The following is a 20,363-nucleotide window of genomic DNA, read 5'->3' as shown; positions in this document are numbered from 1 at the left end:
GGGTACAGTTGACGTTTCAGGCTGAGACCCTTCATCAGGACTAACTGAAGGAAGAGTGAGTAAGAAATTTGAAAGTTGGAGACTGGGAGACCGCTTTGCTGAACACCTACGCTCTGTCCGCCAGAGAAAGCAGGATATCCCAGTGGCCACACATTTTAATTCCACATCCCATTCCCATTCTGACATGTCTATCCACGGCCTCCTCTACTGTAAAGATGAAGCCACACTCAGGTTGGAGGAACAACACCTTATATTCCGTCTGGGTAGCCTCCAACCTGATGGCATGAACATCGACTTCTCTAACTTCCGCTAATGCCCCACCTTCCCCTCGTACCCCATCCGTTATTTATTTTTATACACACATTCTTTCTCTCACTCTCCTTTTTCTCCCTCTGTCCCTCTGACTATACCCCTTGCCCATCCTCTGGGTCCCCCCCCCCCCCACTTGTCTTTCTTCCCGGGCCTCCTGTCCCATGATCCTCTCATATCCCCTTTGCCAATCACCTGTCACCTGTCCAGCTCTTGGCTCCATCCCTCCCCCTCCTGTCTTCTCCTATCATTTTGGATCTCCCCCTCCCCCTTCAACTTTCTAATCTCTTACTCACTCTTCCTTCAGTTAGTCCTGACGAAGGGTCTCGGCCTGAAACGTCGACTGTACCTCTTCCTAGAGATGCTGTGTTCACCAGCAACTTTGATGTGTGTTATTATATGGCACAAACAATCATTCCACGGCCAAAGTCACTCAGATCACATTTCTTCCTCATTTTGAAATTTGGTCTGAACAACTGAACCTCTTGACCACGTCTGCACGCTTTTATGTATTGAGTTGCTGCCACCTGATTGGCTGAATAGATATTTGAATTAAAGAACAGGTGTGCAGGTGTACCTCATAAAGTGGCCACTGGGTTTACGTCAATGATAATAAACCTAATTCCAATTCTCGCCTGATTTCCCTCCCAGCGTAAACTTTGTTCTCTGTTCCTCTCCCTGCTATCTTCCTGCAATCTTAAAAAAGTTCCGTCTTTAATTTTTCTCAACGTATGAGAAATTCTCAACATAAAGAGTTTATTTCATTTCTCCCTCACAGTGTTTCCAGCATTGTCTGTCTATATTGTCTGACCAATCTTCCGTCCTTGGACTCACTTTACACCGCACGCTGTCGGAGCAGTGCTGCCAGGATAATCAAGGACACGACCCACCCAGCCAACACACTTTTCGTCCCTCTTCCCGCCGGGAGAAGGCTCAGGAGCTTGAAGACTCGTACGGCCAGATTTGGGAACAGCTTCTTTCCAACTGTGATAAGACTGCTGAACGGATCCTGACCCGGATCTGGGCCGTACCCTCCAAATATCCAGACCTGCCTCTTGGTTTTTTTGCACTACCTTACTTCCCATTTTTCTATTTTCTATTTATGATTTTTAATTTAAATTTTTAATATTTACTAATTTTAACTATTTTTAATATCTTTAATATTTAATATTTGTAATCCAGGGAGTGTGAAGCGCAGAATCGAATATCGCTGTGATGATTGTACATTTTAGTACCAATTGTTTGATGACAATAAAGTATGAAGTATAAAGTATTACTGTTAGAGTTGTTTTGTACTGTGGATTTATACAGTACTCCCCTGTTATATTAAAACAATCATGGGGTTGGCTTGGGGGGAGTCTACGACCAGTGGGTATAGCCTCACAGTACGACTCCCATTTAGAACAAAGATGAGGAGGAATTTCTTTAACCAGAAGGTGGCGAATCTGTGGAATTCATTTCCACTGACAGCGGAGTTTCATCATCACCGTCGTCATTATCTGCCACATTGTATAACGTAGGCGATCATGGTCTGTGACCATGATTGTTCTTGGAAAAGTGGTTTGCCATTGCCTTCTTCTGGGCAGCGTCTTTACAAGACAGGTGACCCCAGGCGCCATCATTACTCTTCAGAGATAGTCTGCCTGGCGTCAGTGGTCACATAACCAGGATTTGTGATATGCACCACCTGCTCCCATGATGTCATGTGACCCTGATTTTGGTGGGGGGGGGCTAAGCAGGTACCACACCTTTCCCAGGTACTACACTCTGCAGGTTAGCAGAGTGCATGAGCACCTTATGCCTCCTTTGGTAGAGATGTATCTTCACCCCACCGCCCAGGAGGTTGATAGGTTCTTGATTAGTGAGGGCGTCAAAGGTTATGGGGTGAAGGCAGGAAAACGGGCTTGAGAGGGAAAATAAATCAGCCTTGATGGAACAGTGGACCAGACTCGGTGAGCTGAATGGTCTAACTCTGCTCCTATATCTTGTGGAAGGAACTATTTCTGTGCCGTGTAACTCCGCGACTCATTGAACTATTACCCTGTTGCAAAGAAAAAAAAATTAGCAAATCAAACACCATCTAGGGAGAAAGGAGAAAGGAGGGGCTAAAGATCCGGCCTTAGGAGAAAAGTCGGAAAAGGTTTCCATTGGGAAATGGGACAGGGGAGACCCAAGGCAGCTGTCTGTGGTTGTGGATGTACATTATAAAAATATCTGACATTCCTGGTTAATTACCAGTTCCTGGCATTCTTGCTCAGAATTCCAATGACAAATGGATAGGAGTAGTCACTCTTCATTCTGATTCAGTGAAAAGTTCTGCCTCAGTTCTGGGTGCATCATCACGAGAGCAAGAGGAAGTCAGCTTTATTTTACTTGGCTCAAGGGCTATTGTGTCCATCAAGGAACGTTGCACAGAATATTCATTCCCACGTCTTCATTTTTTACCAGGAAGTAAGGGAGAGAGTCAACAATGGTAATGCAATAGTTATAATCTACCCATGATGCCAAATGGTCTTTGATAGTCTAATGATAGTCAAAATAACACACAAAATGCCCAAAGAACTCAGCAGGTCAGTCAGCATCTATGGAGACCCTTCATCAGCACCAGTCCTGATAAAGGTTCTCTCACTCCGAACCATCGGCTCTTTATCCTCTCGATGGATGCTACCTGATCTGTTGACTCCCTCCAGCATTTTGTGCACGTTCCTCTGGATTTCCAGCATCTGCAGAAACTCTTATGTTAATGATAGTCAGAACTGGTAAAGAGAAAGCAAGTTAGTTTTAAGTTGGAGGAAGGTGGTTCGCTTTCACATCTTTAAGGGTGGATCTCAGGATACCCATGAGAACAGTTCTTTGAGAAGCAATGGATAACGTGAACATACATGTGATCCAAGATAGATCTGAATTCTGAAGGAGGGAATTACAGTTGAAATCCATATGGTTGGTGTTGGGTGCAGACATTTGATAAAGGAAAAGTTAAGGCTCTGGAACTGAGTGTTGGTTAGCACCATATTGAAGACTGAAGATCGTTTAATGCCATCTACCATACACAAGTGTAAATGAGAACAAAATAATTGTTACCCCGGATCTGACATGGCACAAAAAGAACACAATAATAATAAAACAGAATAAATATAAATGCATAAGGTAGCTTATACAGTGTACTGATTGATTTTATGTCTATAAAGTTATTCTAGGCACAGTAGTGTCTGTACATAAGGTGACCCTGACAGGAAGTGATAAAGTAGTGGTGGTTGGGAGTGTGGAGGGGCGGGTTAGTGGGTGGAGGTGTTGATCAGCCTCACTGCTTGTGGAAAGTATCTGTTTTCGAGTCTGGTGGTCCTGGAGTGCATGCTACATAGCCTCCTCCCTGATGGCAGTGGGTAGACAGTCTATGAGCAGGGTGGGCTGAACAGGGAGCAGAAACCACAGAGGGTAAACAAGGCGAAGGAGTGAGGAGTTCCCTCCAGAGGGTGGAGGAAAACCTTTTCAGGTTTGGCACTCCTGGAAGGGGGGTGGAAACTAACTCAACAGCAAATGATGATCAAAGGACTTCAATCAAATTGACCGCCAATGTAGCAAAGAGTGGGAATGAATCATAATTAGAGTCAGACACTATCACCGATACATTATTGTTTTGCTGCAATAGTACAGTGCAATTCATTAAAAATAACTTTAAGTTACAATAATAAATATATTAAAAACATAGTGCAAAAAGACAGCAAAATAGTGAAGTTGCATTCATAAAATCATGGACTATTCAGAAACCTGATGGTGGAGGGGAAGAATAAAAGAGCATCTTTCGGCTCCTGTCCCTCCTCATTGATGGTAGGGGACATGTCCCGAATGCTGAGGTTCCTTCATGTTGGATGCCACCATCTTGAGGTGTCACTTTTAACGAAGTGTAGATGTTGTCAGTGAAGAAACTGGGTCGTTGTGTTCGACAAGGATGCCCTAGAACTGCTGCTGCCCACAATTCATGTTTAGATTTTAGGATCAATGACATAATCTCTAAATTGAGGAGAGGAGAGGAACAGTCAATGTTGAGGATATCAAAATATTACATGTGGACATTAATAAAACCACAGAATGAAAACTATTTGAAATATATGTTCAATGCAGCTGCATGTGAGACAATGCATTTATTATCAAAGTACATATATCTTGTGCCACCGGACTGGTCCACCTTCTCGCCCACATGCCAGCAGTCACGCCCAGCCACGGTGTCCACCTTCTCTTCCATCTATGACCTCAGATCAAACAGGACAACCCACTGAATTTAAGCATATTACTAAGTGGGAAAAAAAGAAACTAACAAGGATTCTCTCAGTAACTGCAAGTGAAACGGGCTCAGCACTGAAACTCAGCCTGGTGGTCATGGGAACTGTGGCATATAGAAGACTGTATGTTGACGTGTGGCCAAGTGGTTAAGGCGTTGGTCTAGTGATCTGAAGGTCACTAGTTCGAGCCTCAGCTGAGGCAGCATATTGTGTCCTTGAGCAAGGCACTTAACCACACATTGCTCTGCGACGACCCCGGTGCCAAGCTGTATCGGCCCTAGTGCCCTTCCCTTGGACAACATCGGTGTTGTGGAGAGGGGAGACTTGCAGCATGGGCAACTGCCAGTCTTCCATACAACCTTGCCCAGGCCTGCGCCCTGGAAACCTTCCAAGGCGCAAATCCATGGTCTCACGAGACGAACGGATGCCTATAAATGTCACTATATGCTACCTTCAGGCATTCAAAGTAGAACAAAGAAATACAATACAATCGATGAAAAACACAAGTGTTTTATATGCACTTTGATAATAAATTTACAATGAATTTCAAACTTTTGAACCCACTCAACCAAGTGACCTATTTTTGTATTAGTTCTTCAAGTTCTCCATTGTTTCTGCCACTCTTCTAGATTCACACCTTCCAAGTGATATGGAACATTCATGTTCTTCCTATCAGAATTAGGAGAGCCAGGAGGGGCCATGAGAAGGCCTTGGTGAGCAAGGTTAAGGAAAACCCCAAGGCATTTCTACAAGTATGTGAAGAGCAAGAGGATAAGATGTGAGAGAATAGGACCAATCAAGTGTGACAGTATGTATGGAACCGGAGGAGATAGCGGAGGTACTTAATGAGTACTTTGCTTCAGTATTCACTACGGAAAAGGACCTTGGTGATTGTAAGGACGACTTACAGCGGACTGAAAAGTTTGAGCATATAGACATTAAGAAAGAGGATGTGCTGGAGCTTTTGGAAAGCATCAAGTTGGATAAGTCACCAGGACTGGATGAGATATACCCCAGGCTACTGTGGGAGGTGAGGGAGGAGATTGCTGAGCCTCTGGCAATGATCTTTGCATCATCAATGGGGACGGGAGAGGTTCCAGAGGATGGAGGGTTACGGATGTTGTTCCATTATTCAAGAAAGGGAGTAGAGATAGCCCAGGAAATTAAAGATCAGTGAGCCTTACTTCAGTGGTTGGTAAGTTGATGGAGAAGATCCTGAGAGGCAGGGTTTATGAACATTTGGAGAGGCATACTATGATTAAGAATAGTCAGCATAGCTTTGTCAAAGGTAAGTCGTGCCTTACAAGCCTGATTGAATTTTTTGAGGATGTGGCTAAACATATTGATAAAGGTAGAGCCATAGATGTAGTGTATATGGATTTCAGTAAGGTACCCCATACAAGGCTTATTGAGAAAGTAAGGAGGCATGGGGTTCAAGGGGACATTAATCTGTGGATCCAGAACTAGCTTGCCCACAGAAGGCAAAGAGTGGTTGTAGACAGGTCATATTCTGCATGGAGGTCGGTCACCAGTGGTGTGCTTCAGGGATCTGTTCTGGGACCCCTTCTCTTTGTGATTTTTATAAATGATCTGGATGAGGAAGTGGAAGGATGGGTCAGTAAATTTGCTGATGACACAAAGGTTGGGTATGTTGTAGATAGTGGCTGTCAGAGGTTACAGCGGGACATCAATAAGTTGCAAAACTGGGCTGAGAAGTAGCAGATGGAGCTTAAACCAGATAAGTGTGAGGTGGTTCATTTTGGTAGGTCAAATATGATGGCAGAATATAGTATTAATGGTAAGACTCTTGGCAGTGTGGAGGATCAGAGGGATCTTGGGATCAGAGTCCATAGGACACTCAAAGCTGCTGCGCAGGTTGACTCTGGTTAAGAAGGCATACGGTGCATTGGCCTTCATTAATCATGGGTTTGGGTTTAGGAGCCGAGAGGTAATGTTGCAGCTATATAGGACCCTGGTCAGACCCCACTTGGAGTACTGTGCTCAGTTCTGGTCGCCGCACTACAGGAAGAACGTGGAAACCATAGAAAGGGTGCGGAGGAGATTTACAAGGATGTTGCCTGGATTGGGGTGCATGTCTTTTGAGAATAGGTTGAGCGAACTTAGTCTTTTCTCCTTGGAGTGACGGAGGATGAGAGATGACTTGATGTTGGTGTATAAGATGATGAGAGGCATTGATTGTGTGGATAGTCAGAGGCTTTTTCCCAGGGCTGAAATGGCTAACACGAGAGGGCACATTTTTAAGGTGCTTGGAAGAAGGTACAGAGAAGATGTCAGGGGTAAGTTTTTTACGCAGAGAGTGGTGGGTGTGTGGAATGTGCTGCCGGCGATGGTGGTGGAAGCGGATACAATAGGGTCTTTTAAGAGACTCCTGGACAGGTACATGGAGCTTAGAAAACTAGAGGGCTATGGGTAACCCTAGGTAATTTCTCAAGTTAGTGCATGTTTGGCACGGCATTGTGGGCAGAAGGGCCTGTATTGTGCTGTAGGTTTTCCATGTTCCTAAGTTTCTAATGCATTGTCTCACATGTATCTGCATTGAACATATATTACAAGTGCTGTGAAAACAATGAATTCCTCAACAACACCCTCTCGCTCAACTTCAGTAAAACCAAAGAGCTGATTGTTGATTTCAGGAGGAGGAGGGCGAACGCGTGCCACTGTACATCCGGGGATCAACTATGGAAAGTCAGTAGCTTTAATTTCCTGGGCGTTAACATATCGGGTGACTTGCCCTGGGCCATGCAGATAGATGCAACCACAAGGAATCACAAAGTAAAACTAGTGACTTCACTTTCTTAGGGGATTAAGGAGATTTGGCTTGTCAGTGAATACTCTAGCAAACTGTTACAGATACACAGTTGAGAGTCTCTTGATGGAGTTGCATTATAATCTGATACGGAAATTCAAATGCACAGGAATCAGGTTTAATATCACTGGCAGATGCCATGAAATTTGTTGTTATGCGGCTGCAGTACATTGCAATACATAATAATAAAAGCTATAAATTACAGTCAGTATATACGAAAAAAAGAAAATTAACTTTTGTAAATAGTGCAAAAGAGAGGGGAAAACACTGAGGTTGTGTTCATGGGTTCAATGCCCATTTAGAAATCTGATGGTGGAGAGGAAGAAGCTGTTCTTGAGACATTGAGTGTGTGACCTCTCCTTGATGGTAGCAATGAGCAGACAGCATGTCCTGGGTGATGTGGGTCCTGAATGATGGGACGCCGCCTTTTCGAGGCATCGTCTTTTGAAGGTGTCCTGGGTGCTGGGGAGGCTGGTGCCCACGATGGAGTTGGCTGAGTTTACGTCTCTCTGCAGCTTTTTCCGATCCTGTGCAATGGCCCCTCCGTACCAGACATTGATGCAACCAGTCAGAAGGCCCTCCATGGTACATCTGTAGAAATTTACGAGTGTATTTGGTGACATACCAAATCTCCTCAAACGTCTAATGGAATATAGCCACTGCCTTCTCTGTAGTTACATCAATATACGTAAGAAGCTGAGGAGAGTAGTAGACTCTGCCCAATATATCAAGGGTCTGTCCCTCACAACCATCAGTAGTATCCTCAGGAGACGCTGCCTCAAGAAGGCAACGTCCATCATCAAAGATCCCCACCATCCGGGCCATGCCATCTCCTCACAGCTACCATTGAGCCAGAGGTCCAGAAGCCTGAAGTTCCTCAACAGGTTCAAGAACAGTTACTTTCCTTCAGCCACTCAGTTCTTGAAACAACCAGCACCAACCCCAATCACCTGAGCTGCTGCAAGCAAGTTTTCATTGCTCCTACACACGGACTTGTGCACATGATAATAAACTTGACTTTGAAGATCATGAGGAGTTGTGCTGCAGGTTAGGAAACACATGAGAAACAAACATACCAATTATGTACAGTCCAGGTGAGGAGACTCAAACCCAAAATGTTGACTGTTCATTTACTTCCACAGATGCTGCCTGACCCACTGAGTTTTTCCAGCAGTTTGTTTTTGTGATATACCAACCACTTGGGTTTTTATGCAGAGAGATAGGTTTGAAATGGAGGGATGCTGAGCTGAACTTGTTTTAAAGCTTAGTTAGGACACACTTAGAGCATTATGTGCAGACTTGTTTGTTGCATTATTAAAAAGGGATTCAGAGGCATAACAAATATTTACAAGGTCAAGAGTAAATCAGGTTACACATATCAGGAAAGATTGAACTGACTTGGGGTCACAGTGTGCACTGGCAATATCAGAACCCAGTTGCAGAGGAAAGACAGTCTCCGATGTAGAGACGGCGACGAGAGTTTAATCGTAATTATTCCAACAGGATACCGGTGGCTCGGTCGAGCGGCACTGCAAGAAGTAACATTCTCAAAACTAGGACCCCACGATTCGCACTAATCAGACATCCCCTTACGTAATACAAGTAACACTGCAATCCCTGAGCCTAACAAAATAAACTTAACCAGCTTAAACAGAAAGTACCAGGAACAAAAAGCATTATAAAGTGCGATTCACTTGAGAAAAACACAGGGATTTCTTAATGATTAATGACTCGCTTAACAACAATTAACCAATTCAGGTGCTCTAAAAACCTCAAGACACAATGCCCTCCAGTGCCCCACACAAGCCTAAAGAGCTCATTACACAGGGTCTCTTTTCTCCTGAGAAAAAGCAGCCAAGGACTGAGCTAGTAACGATTAAAATGGTAAATGGTGTTGACAGAATGGATGAAGAAGGAATGCTTCCACATATGGGAAGGGACATCATCAATAATGATGAACACCATAAAGAATGTAATAATAATATGGCTAATATGGGAGGAGTAATTTTAAGGTAATGGGGGGGTGAATTCAGAGGTAGCTTTTTAACACAGAGTGGTAGATTGGGGACATTTAAGAGACTCTTGCATGCGCAACCAGCTGAAATGAAAAGGAAAGGAGGGATATAGGAGGGAAGGGTTAGATTGATTTCAGAGTAGGTTAAAAGGTTGCACACCACCATAGGCCAAAGGGCCCATCCTGTGTTAAAATATTCTATGTTAATATAAAGTAGTTGTTAATAAATTCAATGGGGAATTCAGAGAAAACTGACCGGTGGGAATGTGGAGCTGGCTGCCATGGTGGATGCTTAGACAAAGAATATAGATAATGAAACTAGGTTGGACAAGTATGGAGGTGGCGGGAAGGGAACAGAGGGTCAAATAGAGCACAACGCTAAGATTGACTTGGTGGAGCTAAGTGTTCTGTGTTCTGTGCCTAATGGCCAGTATAATCCTAACCAAGGATCTTTCCCCTGCGTTTCCAAAATAAAACGTACAATCAAATACAATTTCTCTAACAAGCAGAATGTCCAATTTATAAATCAATATCCATCAGAAAGGATAGTGGTTTTCACAAATCCTCGTGACTCCTTCACTGTCTCAAATACACTTGACTCCTACTTGTATCGTTGTGCTGTGATATTGCTGCTGACATCACACCATCATGTACAAACACTCACGGTTACGTTCACACGCGCGTGCGCGCACACACAGTGCCACCACAAGAAAGCAGCACCCATCGTCAAGGACCACCCGCCATCCAGGCCGTGCTCTCTTCTCACTGCTGCTACTGGGAAGGAGGTACAGGAGGCTCAGGACCCCAACCACCAGGTTCAGGAACGGTTATCACCCCTCAGAGCGGATAACTTCACTCGCCGCAACTGTGGTCTCACAACCTGTACACTTATTTTCAAGGTCTCTGCAACCTATGCTCTCAGTATGTATATATGTGTTTATCGATTTATCCATTTGTTTTTGTTTATTATTTGCTTTTTTGGTATTTGCATAGTTTGTCTTTTGCACATTGTTTGCTTGTCAGTCTTTGTGTGTAGTTCTTCATTGATTCTGTTGTATTTCTTTGTTCTACTGTGAATGCCTGCAAGAAAATGAATCACCAGGTTGTATCTGGTGACAAGTATGACTTTGATAATAAATTCACTTTGAACTTTGAGCTGTTACATCTGGAGAGAAAAAAACTATATCTGTTTAAAGTAAATCTACATTTCAGAATGAAAGCCGTTGGCAACCATGTATTTTAACAAAAAATGACTTCTTCCACACACCCCCCCCTCCCCATATGGTGCATTTTGCCAGCAAAATGAAGCACTGCTATTCAAGGATATTGCATTTATTTATTTCCATCTTCAGGAAATGAGTGCCACCACTTCTGGGAACATAAAGGGACAGTTCTGTCAGTCATGTGCTCCCCTCAACACATTCTTTGACAGTTTCAGAGGAAGGCATGTCCTGTTCTCATTATCTATTGGACTCTAGAGAGAAGAATGCTAAATGGGGAATCTGTTGGTTTATTCTGGCATCCTGAGAGTTTAACATAACACTGATATGGGCATTTCAAAGTATTCCCAGAAGCAAATTCACTGTACAATTACAAGTATATTAGGGTGCCACGGTAGTGTAGCAGTTAGCGCAAAGCCATTGTTGTTTGGAGCGTTCTGGAGTTCAGAGTTCAATTCTAGCACCATCTATAAAGAGTTTGTACGTTCTCCCCATGTTCTTCCGACCTGTCCTACAACCCCTCCCATGGCACTCCACCCTTGGCATTCCCAATATCCTTTGCTCCTGCCAGATTTGCAAACTCAGTCTCCACTCCCCGTTGACAAATGGGTTTCTTCCCACAGAACAAAGACATACCAGTTAGTAGCTTAATTGCTCATTGTAAATTGTCCCGTGATTATAGGCATCCATTAGTCTTGGAAGGTTTCCAGGGCACAGGCCTGGACAAGGTTGCCCATGCTGCAAGTCTCCCCTCTCCACGCCACCGATGTTGTCCAAGGGAAGGGCACTAGGGCCAATACAGCTTGGCACCAGTGTCGTCGCAGAGCAATGTATGGTTAAGTGCCTTGCTCAAGGACACAACACGCTGCCTCAGCTGGGGCTCGAACTAGCGACCTTCAGATCACTAGACCGACGCCTTAACCACTTGGCCACGTGATCCTGTGATTAGGCTAGAGGCGAATAGGTGGGTTGCTGGGCAGTGAGGACTCTTCAGTCCAGGAGGGCCTGTTCTACACTGAAGCTCTAAATAAAATAACATATATTAAGCAAGAAGCTCTCCACCCAAAGCAAGGGTTTGGAACCTCATATTTAATGAGCTGTGTTCCCGTGTGCTCAGTTGGGTTCTGAACATGATCAGTGCTCCTCACCCTCCCACAGCCCATTCGCACCAGTTAAATTCGACTCAAGGAACCGCTATACTCCAGCACTGTCTGCTTTTCCACGATATATTTAGGAGAAAAATGCAAATTTTAAAAGCTATATTTTTCTTCACTTAGATCAATCACTCCCCCCCCCCCCCCCGTTCTGATGAGAAGTTGTGAGCCTGATACGTTAGCTCTCAACTCCACAGGTGCTCATGCACGACCCAGAATTTCAGTCTAGATTTACTGTTTGCTTTTGCTTTTAAATAATTGATCTCTTTCCCTTGTAAGTATTTTTTGTTGAATAAAGTACTTGGTTAGTTTAACCCGCCAACTATCCCCCACCCCCATCATATGAGCCTGAAGACCCATGTGCAGTGATTCCAAAACAATTTTTTTCACTTATGCATCAGATTTCAGATCAGTCCATGGATAGTACCTTGTTAGTTCTTTGTTTTCACACTATTTATTTTGTCATTTATAGTTTCTTTTTACATTTTGCATTGCCCTACTGCTACAAAATGACAAATTTCATGATGTATAGTACTGTACAGAAGTCTTCGGCGCATATATATAGCCAGGGTGCCCAAGACTTTTGCACGGTACTGTATTTGTCAACGGGGAGTGGAGAGTGAGTTTGTAAATCTGGCAGGAGCAAGGGATATTGGGAGTGCCGAGGGTGGAGTGCCATGGGAGGAGTTGTAGGACAGGTGGCAGAGCAGAAGTGCCAGGGACAGTGGGTGGTGCAAATGCAGACACACCCAGCCTGAGACACCAGGCAAGGTCATTTGATGCGAACAATTGGTTTATTGATCACTACAGAATGTCTCTCTGGTGCTTCTCAACGCCTCCCCTCTCCCTTCCCCTTTTCCCAACCATGATTCCCCTTTCCCTGCCCCCTTCTCACTCTCAGTCCACAACAGAATATCAGAGCGGGGTTTATCATCACTCACATATGTCAGGAAATGTGTTTTTTTTTGTGGTGGCAGTACAGTGCCATACATAAAATTATTACAGAGGATGGGGACAGGGAGAGGGGAATTATAGTTGGGAAAAGGGGAAGTGAAAGGGGAAGGAGTGGGAAGCACCAGAGAGACATTCTGTAATGACCAATAAACCAATTGTTTGGAATCAAATGACCTTACCTGCTGTCTCAGAGCTGGGTGTGTCTGCACCTGCGCCAACCCTGCCCCTGGCATTCCTCCTCTGCCACCTGTCCCACACCCCTCCCGTGGCACTCCACCCTCGCCATTCCCAGCATCCTTTGCTCAAGCCAGATTTACAGACTCGCTCTCCGCTCCACATTGACAAATACAGTACTGTGCAAAAGTCTTTGGCACCCTAGCTCTATACACAGTATGTGCCTAAGACTTTTGCACAGTGCTGTATGTCAGTGATATTAAACCTGATTTTGATTCTATGTGACATGAAATTTGTTGTTTTGTGGCAGCAGTACAGTGCAATACATAAAAAGAAACTATAAATTACAGTAAGAAATACATGTAAATTAAAAAATTAAATAAGTAGAGCAAAAATAGAGAGGTAGTGTTTATGGGTTCATTCATTGTCCGCTCAGAAATATGATGATGTGTATAAGTCAGTGATAATAAACCTGATTTTGATTCTGATTTCAGGTTCCTAGAGATACACTTTGTTGAACGGCACTGCCTTCATGCATGACTGTAAGGAAGACTGAAAAAGAATCTACTGCTTTCTCGGCGTAAATGACAAATAAACTCCTCTTGGGCTTCCAGCTGGGTACAGGTATCAATTTTAACCAACATTTCAATGACGAACTCTGCCACCTTCTCCAGGGATGATGCTTGTGGATGTCTAGTCCGGCAGTATTTATACCCCATAGTCCATCCCTCCTGATAGGTTAGTCCTCATCCAATCAGGTTTCTGCTCTCCCACCTTGTTAACAATTGAACTCGAGTTCTTACTTAGAGCTTACTGGAATTTGATTGGTAGCAAGGCAGAAGAGCAGGAACCTGATTGGATGAGGACTAACCTTTCAGAAGGGACGGAAAACAGGGGTATAAATACCACCGGACTAGACATACCCAGGCATCATTCCTGATGCAGGTGGCAGAGTATGTCATCGAAACATCGGTTATAATCAATACCTGTACCCAGCTGGAAGCCTGAGAAGAGTTTATTTGTGAGGAAGATTGTTTATGTGTCTGGTCTTATTCTGGCTGTATCAAGGCCATTGAGTTCAGCTGGGATCAAACAAGTACAATAGAGCAGTGCACTCATCCCTTCTTCCAGAGGGTCCATTACATACTGTACTTCCGCATTAAAATCTGCTCACCTTTCCCATCCTCTTTGGTGAATTTTAATTCAAAGAAATAACTTTAGTCAAAATTTTGTTGTAGCTTAGAGCTACTTTCTTCTTAAGTTTCTTTCCAAAGTATTGATACACCTCTAATTCCCTTCACTCGATCATTTACAGATTTAATACCCTTTTCCGGGAATGAAAGGGTTACTGTATGAGAATGTCTGGCAGCTCTTGGGCTGTATTCCCTGGTGTTCAGGAGAATGAGGGGGGATCTCATAGAAACATTCCAAATGTTAAAAGCCTGAACAGATTAGATATGGCAAAGTTATTTCCCATGGTAGGGGAGTCTAGGACAAGGGGGCACGCCTTCTGGATTGAAGGATGTCCTTTTAGAACTGAGATGCGGAGAAAGTACTTTAGTCAGAGGGTGGTAAATCTGTGGAATTTGTTGCCATGAGCGGCTGTAGAGGCCAGGTCATTGGGTGTATTTAAGGCAGAGATCGATAGGTTCTTGATTAACCAGGGCATCGAAGGGTATGGGGAGAAGGCAGGGAAGTGGGGATGACTGGAAGAATTGGATCAGCCCATGACTGAATGGCGGAGCATGCAAGCTAATGGCCTACTTCTGCTCCTATATCTTATGACCTTATCCACACAGCCAAAGTTACGAGTTTGGATTTCTATAAGATCATAAGACATAGGAGAGGAATTAGGCCATTCGTGTCTGCTCTGCCATTCCATCACGGCTGATTTATTATCCCTCTCAATCCCATTCTCCTGTCTTCTCCCTGTGACCTTTGACACCCTTACTAATCATGAACCTATCAACCTCCTCTTTAAATATACTCAGTGAAATGGTCTCCACAGCCAAGTGTGGCGATTCACCACTCTCTGAAATTCCTCTTCATCTCTGTTCTAAAGGGATATCCCTAAAGTCTTCTCTCCTCTCTACCTCTCCTCCTTGGATTTTTGGTCATTTGCCCTTCTGGCTCAGCATCTTTGTTTTTGATAACAGCCCTGTGAAATGTCTTGGGATATGCTGCTGTGCTGTATGAATGCAAGCTTTTGGTGTTATTGCTGAGAAGAAAGAACACAAGGTGGGCTGTCCAAGTACCTTCACTTGGATGCAAACCATAGTCCCCTTGTGGCTGTAACATCCTGCCCCTGATGGAGTGGGCAGAGGGGAGAGATTGTTGGAGTGAGTATGGGCAACAAGCTTGCAAGTACATTTGTTGAAAAATCTTCTCCGAGGATTGTCACCTTGTTGAGCTGGAGAGCCTTGTGTGTTCCTGAGATCCCCAGTGCAATGCCATCTGGAGCGTAGCTCCTGATAGGGTCGCCCATGGTGGTAAGGTCAAGGAAGAGGTTCCAGACAAGGAGCAATCCAACCAAGGTCTCACTGGTGGAGCTGGCAGGAGATGATGACACATCACGAGGGCAGCGAACGCAGAAGACTACAGCCGTGAAGGGTCCCCAGCTGCATTCCACGCCTCTGGACCCTGACCCCGATCTGTCAAGGACCGTGTGGTGGCTGCCCGTACACCAGCCTCCCCACGTTAAACAAAGTCACGCACAGGCGTCCTCCAGTGAGGGAATAACCCCTTTGGAAAACACCATGCTCGACTCGAGTGATCGTATTATTAGAACATTTGTTAATGTTTGTGGCAAGTTCAAACCCTTCTCGTCAACACGACCAGGGCTGATGTCAGTCCAGGCAGGGGAAGAATTCCAACCCAACATGTGGCTATTCTTGTCCTTGGCTGGGATAGTGATTTGGTAGCTGAATATTTTAGTGTGGCCTTTCCTGGAATTAATCGAGGACTGCTTACTCTAAGCAAAAAAGCCCGTTTGCAATACCTGGAACTGCATCTTTTCCCCCACAATATATTCTCTCTCTCTCTCAGCAGTGGACCCATAACTGGCCCTCTGACATTTGCTGGCCATGCAGTTTTTAATCTCCTCCTACAGAGTAACTTGCCCCTGATTCACTCAGAGACGCTCTGTAGAGCCAGGAGTCACCTTCTCAGAACTAAGGACCACATGATCTCACATCATGTGCCGAGTATGCGGTGCATCGAAACAAGCTCTTCAATGCAAGTTTATTTAAAGCTTTCAGAATTTATCTGCAGAACATGCAACGCATCCAAATCGTGTAATTTCATCCCTTAGTTTTCAGGAGACTGTATACACTTTCCAAGTTTGCCCTTATGATGCGTGACATCATTTGACCCTTCGAGTGGCTTATAACGTTGCAAGGCAGGTAATTAATTATCAACTGACAAACAGCATTTTAGTGAAGATCTAATTTCAGCCGTTATTGTACTAGAGAGTATGGTGTTCGGTTCAACAGCTAAGGGTTAATGTTAACTCCTGACCTTATTGGCAGCTGCTGAGTTAAGATTAAACAACATATTCCTGTGAAGTGATGCAATGTGAATATAGATTATGAGTATTTCCTGGACAAAAATACGACTCAGTGTGTGCCAGCAATGCTTATTTATACAATCTTGGTGTCCTGTGGCAATACCCTTATGTGGATCATTTATTCCTTCTGACTGTCCCTTGAAGTAAAGGTGCCTCTAAATGTTGCTTAAGTAATAAATAAATTGAAGACGTACATAGGATTATAACAGTTTTGAAGAATTTAAGTGGTTTATTGAACTGCAGACACTCTGAGGGCAACAGAGAGGTTTATAAATGAAACACAGGCACAAATTATGATGTCTGATCTGATGTTTAATTAGAAGTCACACTCGTGGACTTGGGTCTCGACTCCTCCAAGAACTACACACTCAGTAACGCAAATATCTAATCAGCTAACCATGCAACTCAATGCATAAAAGCATGCAGACATGGTCAAGAGATTCAGTTGCTTTTCAGACCAAACATCAGAATGGGGAAGAAATTGGTTCCAAGTGACTTTGACCATGGAATGATTGTTGGTGCCAGACAGGGTGGTTTGGGTATCTCAGAAATTGCTGATCTCCTGGGATTTTCACACACAATGGTCTCGAATACAAGGATTCCCAACTTCTTTTATGTCATGGACCAATACCATTAACGGGGGGGGGGGGGGATCTGTGGATCATCTCAGGTTGGGATCCCCTGCTTTAGAGTTTACAGAGAATGGTGTGAAGAACCAAAAAAAAATTCCAGTGAGCAGCGGTTCTGTGGGCAAGAATGCTTTGTTAATGGGAGAGGTCAGAGGAGAATGTCCAGACTGGTTCAAGTGGACAGGAAGGCAACAGTAACCCAAATAACCACGTGTTATGACAGTGGTGTGCAGAAGAGCATCTCTGAATGTACAACATGTTGAACCTTGAAGTGGATGGGCTACAGCAGCAGAAGGCAATGGACATACACCCAGTGGCCACTTTATTAGGTACAGGAGGTGCCTTCCAAAATGGCCACTGAATGTATGTGTCCAGTTTTCACTTTGTGAACACACAGCGAAATCACTTTGAAACTAATATAACAGCAAGAGTTCTTTATTGAACTGAATTTGGCAAATAATCCTTTTGCTAGCTTTCAATATGTTAGCTGTTCAACGTGTCCATGTGAGTTTGATATAAACCTAGAGACAGGAAAAGATTAATGGATATGGTGAGTAGGTTTATGAACGTCTCAAGTTACTTACAGTGCTGTGCAAAAGTTTAAAGCGCATGTAAAAAAAAAGTAAAGCAAAGTTGCTTTCAAAAATAATGAAATAAAAGGTTTCTAAATATCAAAATATTTATTGTAAAGAGCATGAACAGTTTAAAACTAAATCAAATCAATATTTGGTGTGACCATCCTTTGCCTTTCAAATTGCATCAATTCTCTTAGGTACACTGTCGTGCAGTAGCTGGTAGGTGGTTCCAGGCATCTTGGAGAACTTGCCACAGTTCTTCTGCTGACTTTTGCTGCCTCGCTTGCTTCTGTCTCTCCAGGTTATCCCAGACAGCCTTGATGATGTTGAGATCAGGGCTCTGTGGAGGCCGTTCCATCTGAAACCCTATAAAAAATCTAGGGTGCCTAACACTTTTGCACAGGACTGTGTTTCCTTTCTTAATGGAACCATTACATTCCCTTACATGCCCTTATATTACTTAATAGGAGGAAAGGTCCTTTTGTACACCACAATAACACATGGTTGCTTCTTATTGCAATCTGAAATGGCCTAGCAATCTTCAAAACTGACTGCACAAAGCATCTCTGAAATAACAGACAAATTAGACAGATCAGCGCAAGTACACAAGTAGGGAAAGTCTCTGCCATTCCCAGCTCCGCAGGGAAAGTCTCTGCCATTCCCAGCTCCGCAGGGAAAGTCTCTGCCATTCCCAGCTTCCCAGGGAAAGTCTCTGCCATTCCCAGCTCCGCAGGGAAAGTCTCTGCTATTCCCAGCTCCACAGGGAAAGTCTCTGTGTTCCCTGCACTGTAGACTCACAGAGTAACACAGTACAGAAACAGGCCCTTCCAACCCAACTTGTCCAGGCCAACCAAGACGCCCATTGAAGGTTGTCCCATCTGCCCACATTTGACCCATCTCGCCCCAACCCTTCTCACTTAGAGGCTACTGGCCAAGGAAAGTGAGCAGTCCTACAGAAACAAGAGATGATAAATGCTGGAATCTGGATCAACAAACAAAACGCGGGAAGAACCAACCAAACCCATGGATAGCCTCTCCTCAGGCTCACCACTGCCAGGGTGAGGCTAAAGGCAAACGGGAAGAACTGTTTACTTTTTTCCATAGACGCTGCCTGGCCTGCTGAGTTCCTCCAGCATTTTGTGTGCATTGCCTAGAGGAGCAGCACCTTGGTATGTTTCATAACTTCAAAACATTAAACTAATTCAAAGGAAGAGAGCCGAGAGATGCAAGTCTTAATTTGTGTTTACTTTAAGCAAGGCACGTACACATCACGTGGTAGTGTCATGATGTAAATCTATTTTTACATATACCCATAATGAATTATGTAAACATCAAAGAATGCTTAATCAAACAATATTACTCAAACATTACTGAAATATTAAATACAGAACACACCTCATATTCCTCCAGGGGAGTCTCTACAGCCCAACGGCATGAACACTGCATATGGCCATTGGAGTTTGTCAGTCCTCGTGTGTAGTTCTTCAATGATTCTATTGTATTTGTTCTACTGTGAATGCCTGCAAGAAAATGAATCTCAGGTAGTATCAAAATCAGAACCAGGTTTAATACCACCAGCAGATGTCATGACATTTGTTGTGTGCAGCAGCAGTACATTGTAATACATAATAATAAAAAATATAAAATTTATATATTAAATGAAAAAGGAGTGCAAAAAGAGAGGGGAAATACTGAAGTAGTATTAATGGGTTCATTATCCATTCAGAAATCTGATGGCGGAGGGGAGAAAGTTATTCCTGAAAGTTGACTGTGTGCCTTTAGGCTCCTGTACCTCCTCCTTGATGGTAGCAATGAGAAGAGTGCGTGTGGGGGTCCTTAATGATGGATGCTGTCTTTTTAAAGCATCACCTTTTGAAGGTGTATATAGTACTAGAAGTCTCAGGCACATGTATTTAGTGAGGGTGCCTAAGACTTTTGCACTGTACCGGTGGGAGCAAAAGATGTTGGGAATGACGAAGGTGGAGTGCCATGGGAGGGGTGTGGGACAGGAGCAGAGAAGAAGTCCCATGGGTGGGGCTGTGGCTTAGGTACAGTTAAACCCAGCCCTGAAAAAGCAGGCAAGGTCATTTGATTCCAAACAATTGCAGGATGTCTCTCTGGTGTTTCCCACTCCCTCCCTCTCCCTCTCCCCTTCCCACTCTCAGTCCACGATAGAGACTTTGCACCCTTTTGTCACCCCTTCCTATCATATTCCAGCATCTGCAGCCTTTGCCACCTCTACCTATCAGATTCCAGTATCTGCAGCCTTTGCCACCTCTACCTATCAGATTCCAGTATCTGCACCCCTTTGCCACCTCTACCTATCAGATTCCAGCATCTGTAGCCTTTGTCACCTCTACAAATCAGATTCCAGTACCTACAGCCTTTGCCACCTCTACCTATCAGATTCCAGTATCTGCACCCCTTTGCCACCTCTACCTATCAGATTCCAGTATCTGCACCCCTTTGCCACCTCTACCTATCAGATTCCAGCATCTGTAGCCTTTGTCACCTCTACCTATCAGTATGGTGGTAACTCACAGAGTTTGGTCTTGTGTAGTAGGGTGAGTGGATCCAAGCACGTTTGGTGGGTTTGACTCTTGACATGGAATCTAAATCCCATAAATTCTTTCAGCTGTGGGTCAACTAAACCCACGAGCAT

The 20,363-nt window shown here is 44.1% G+C and overlaps 1 long non-coding RNA gene across 4 annotated transcripts in view; it reads right to left on the bottom strand.

Moving 5' to 3' along the window:
- Positions 1–20,363, bottom strand: part of LOC140203147 (uncharacterized) — a 124,922-nt gene that overhangs the window by 84,740 nt on the left and 19,819 nt on the right. For all 4 annotated transcript variants that reach the window (XR_011887298.1, XR_011887300.1, XR_011887301.1 and 1 more), the window contains exon 2: positions 19,097–19,221. This is a non-coding gene — a long non-coding RNA (uncharacterized lncRNA). The remainder of the gene's footprint in view (positions 1–19,096; positions 19,222–20,363) is intronic.

Source organism: Mobula birostris, chromosome 9, assembly GCF_030028105.1.
Source record: "Mobula birostris isolate sMobBir1 chromosome 9, sMobBir1.hap1, whole genome shotgun sequence".
NCBI lineage: Eukaryota > Metazoa > Chordata > Chondrichthyes > Myliobatiformes > Myliobatidae > Mobula > Mobula birostris.
Note: the sequence above shows the minus strand (reverse complement) of the source record. Positions and strands in the feature narration are given on the sequence as shown.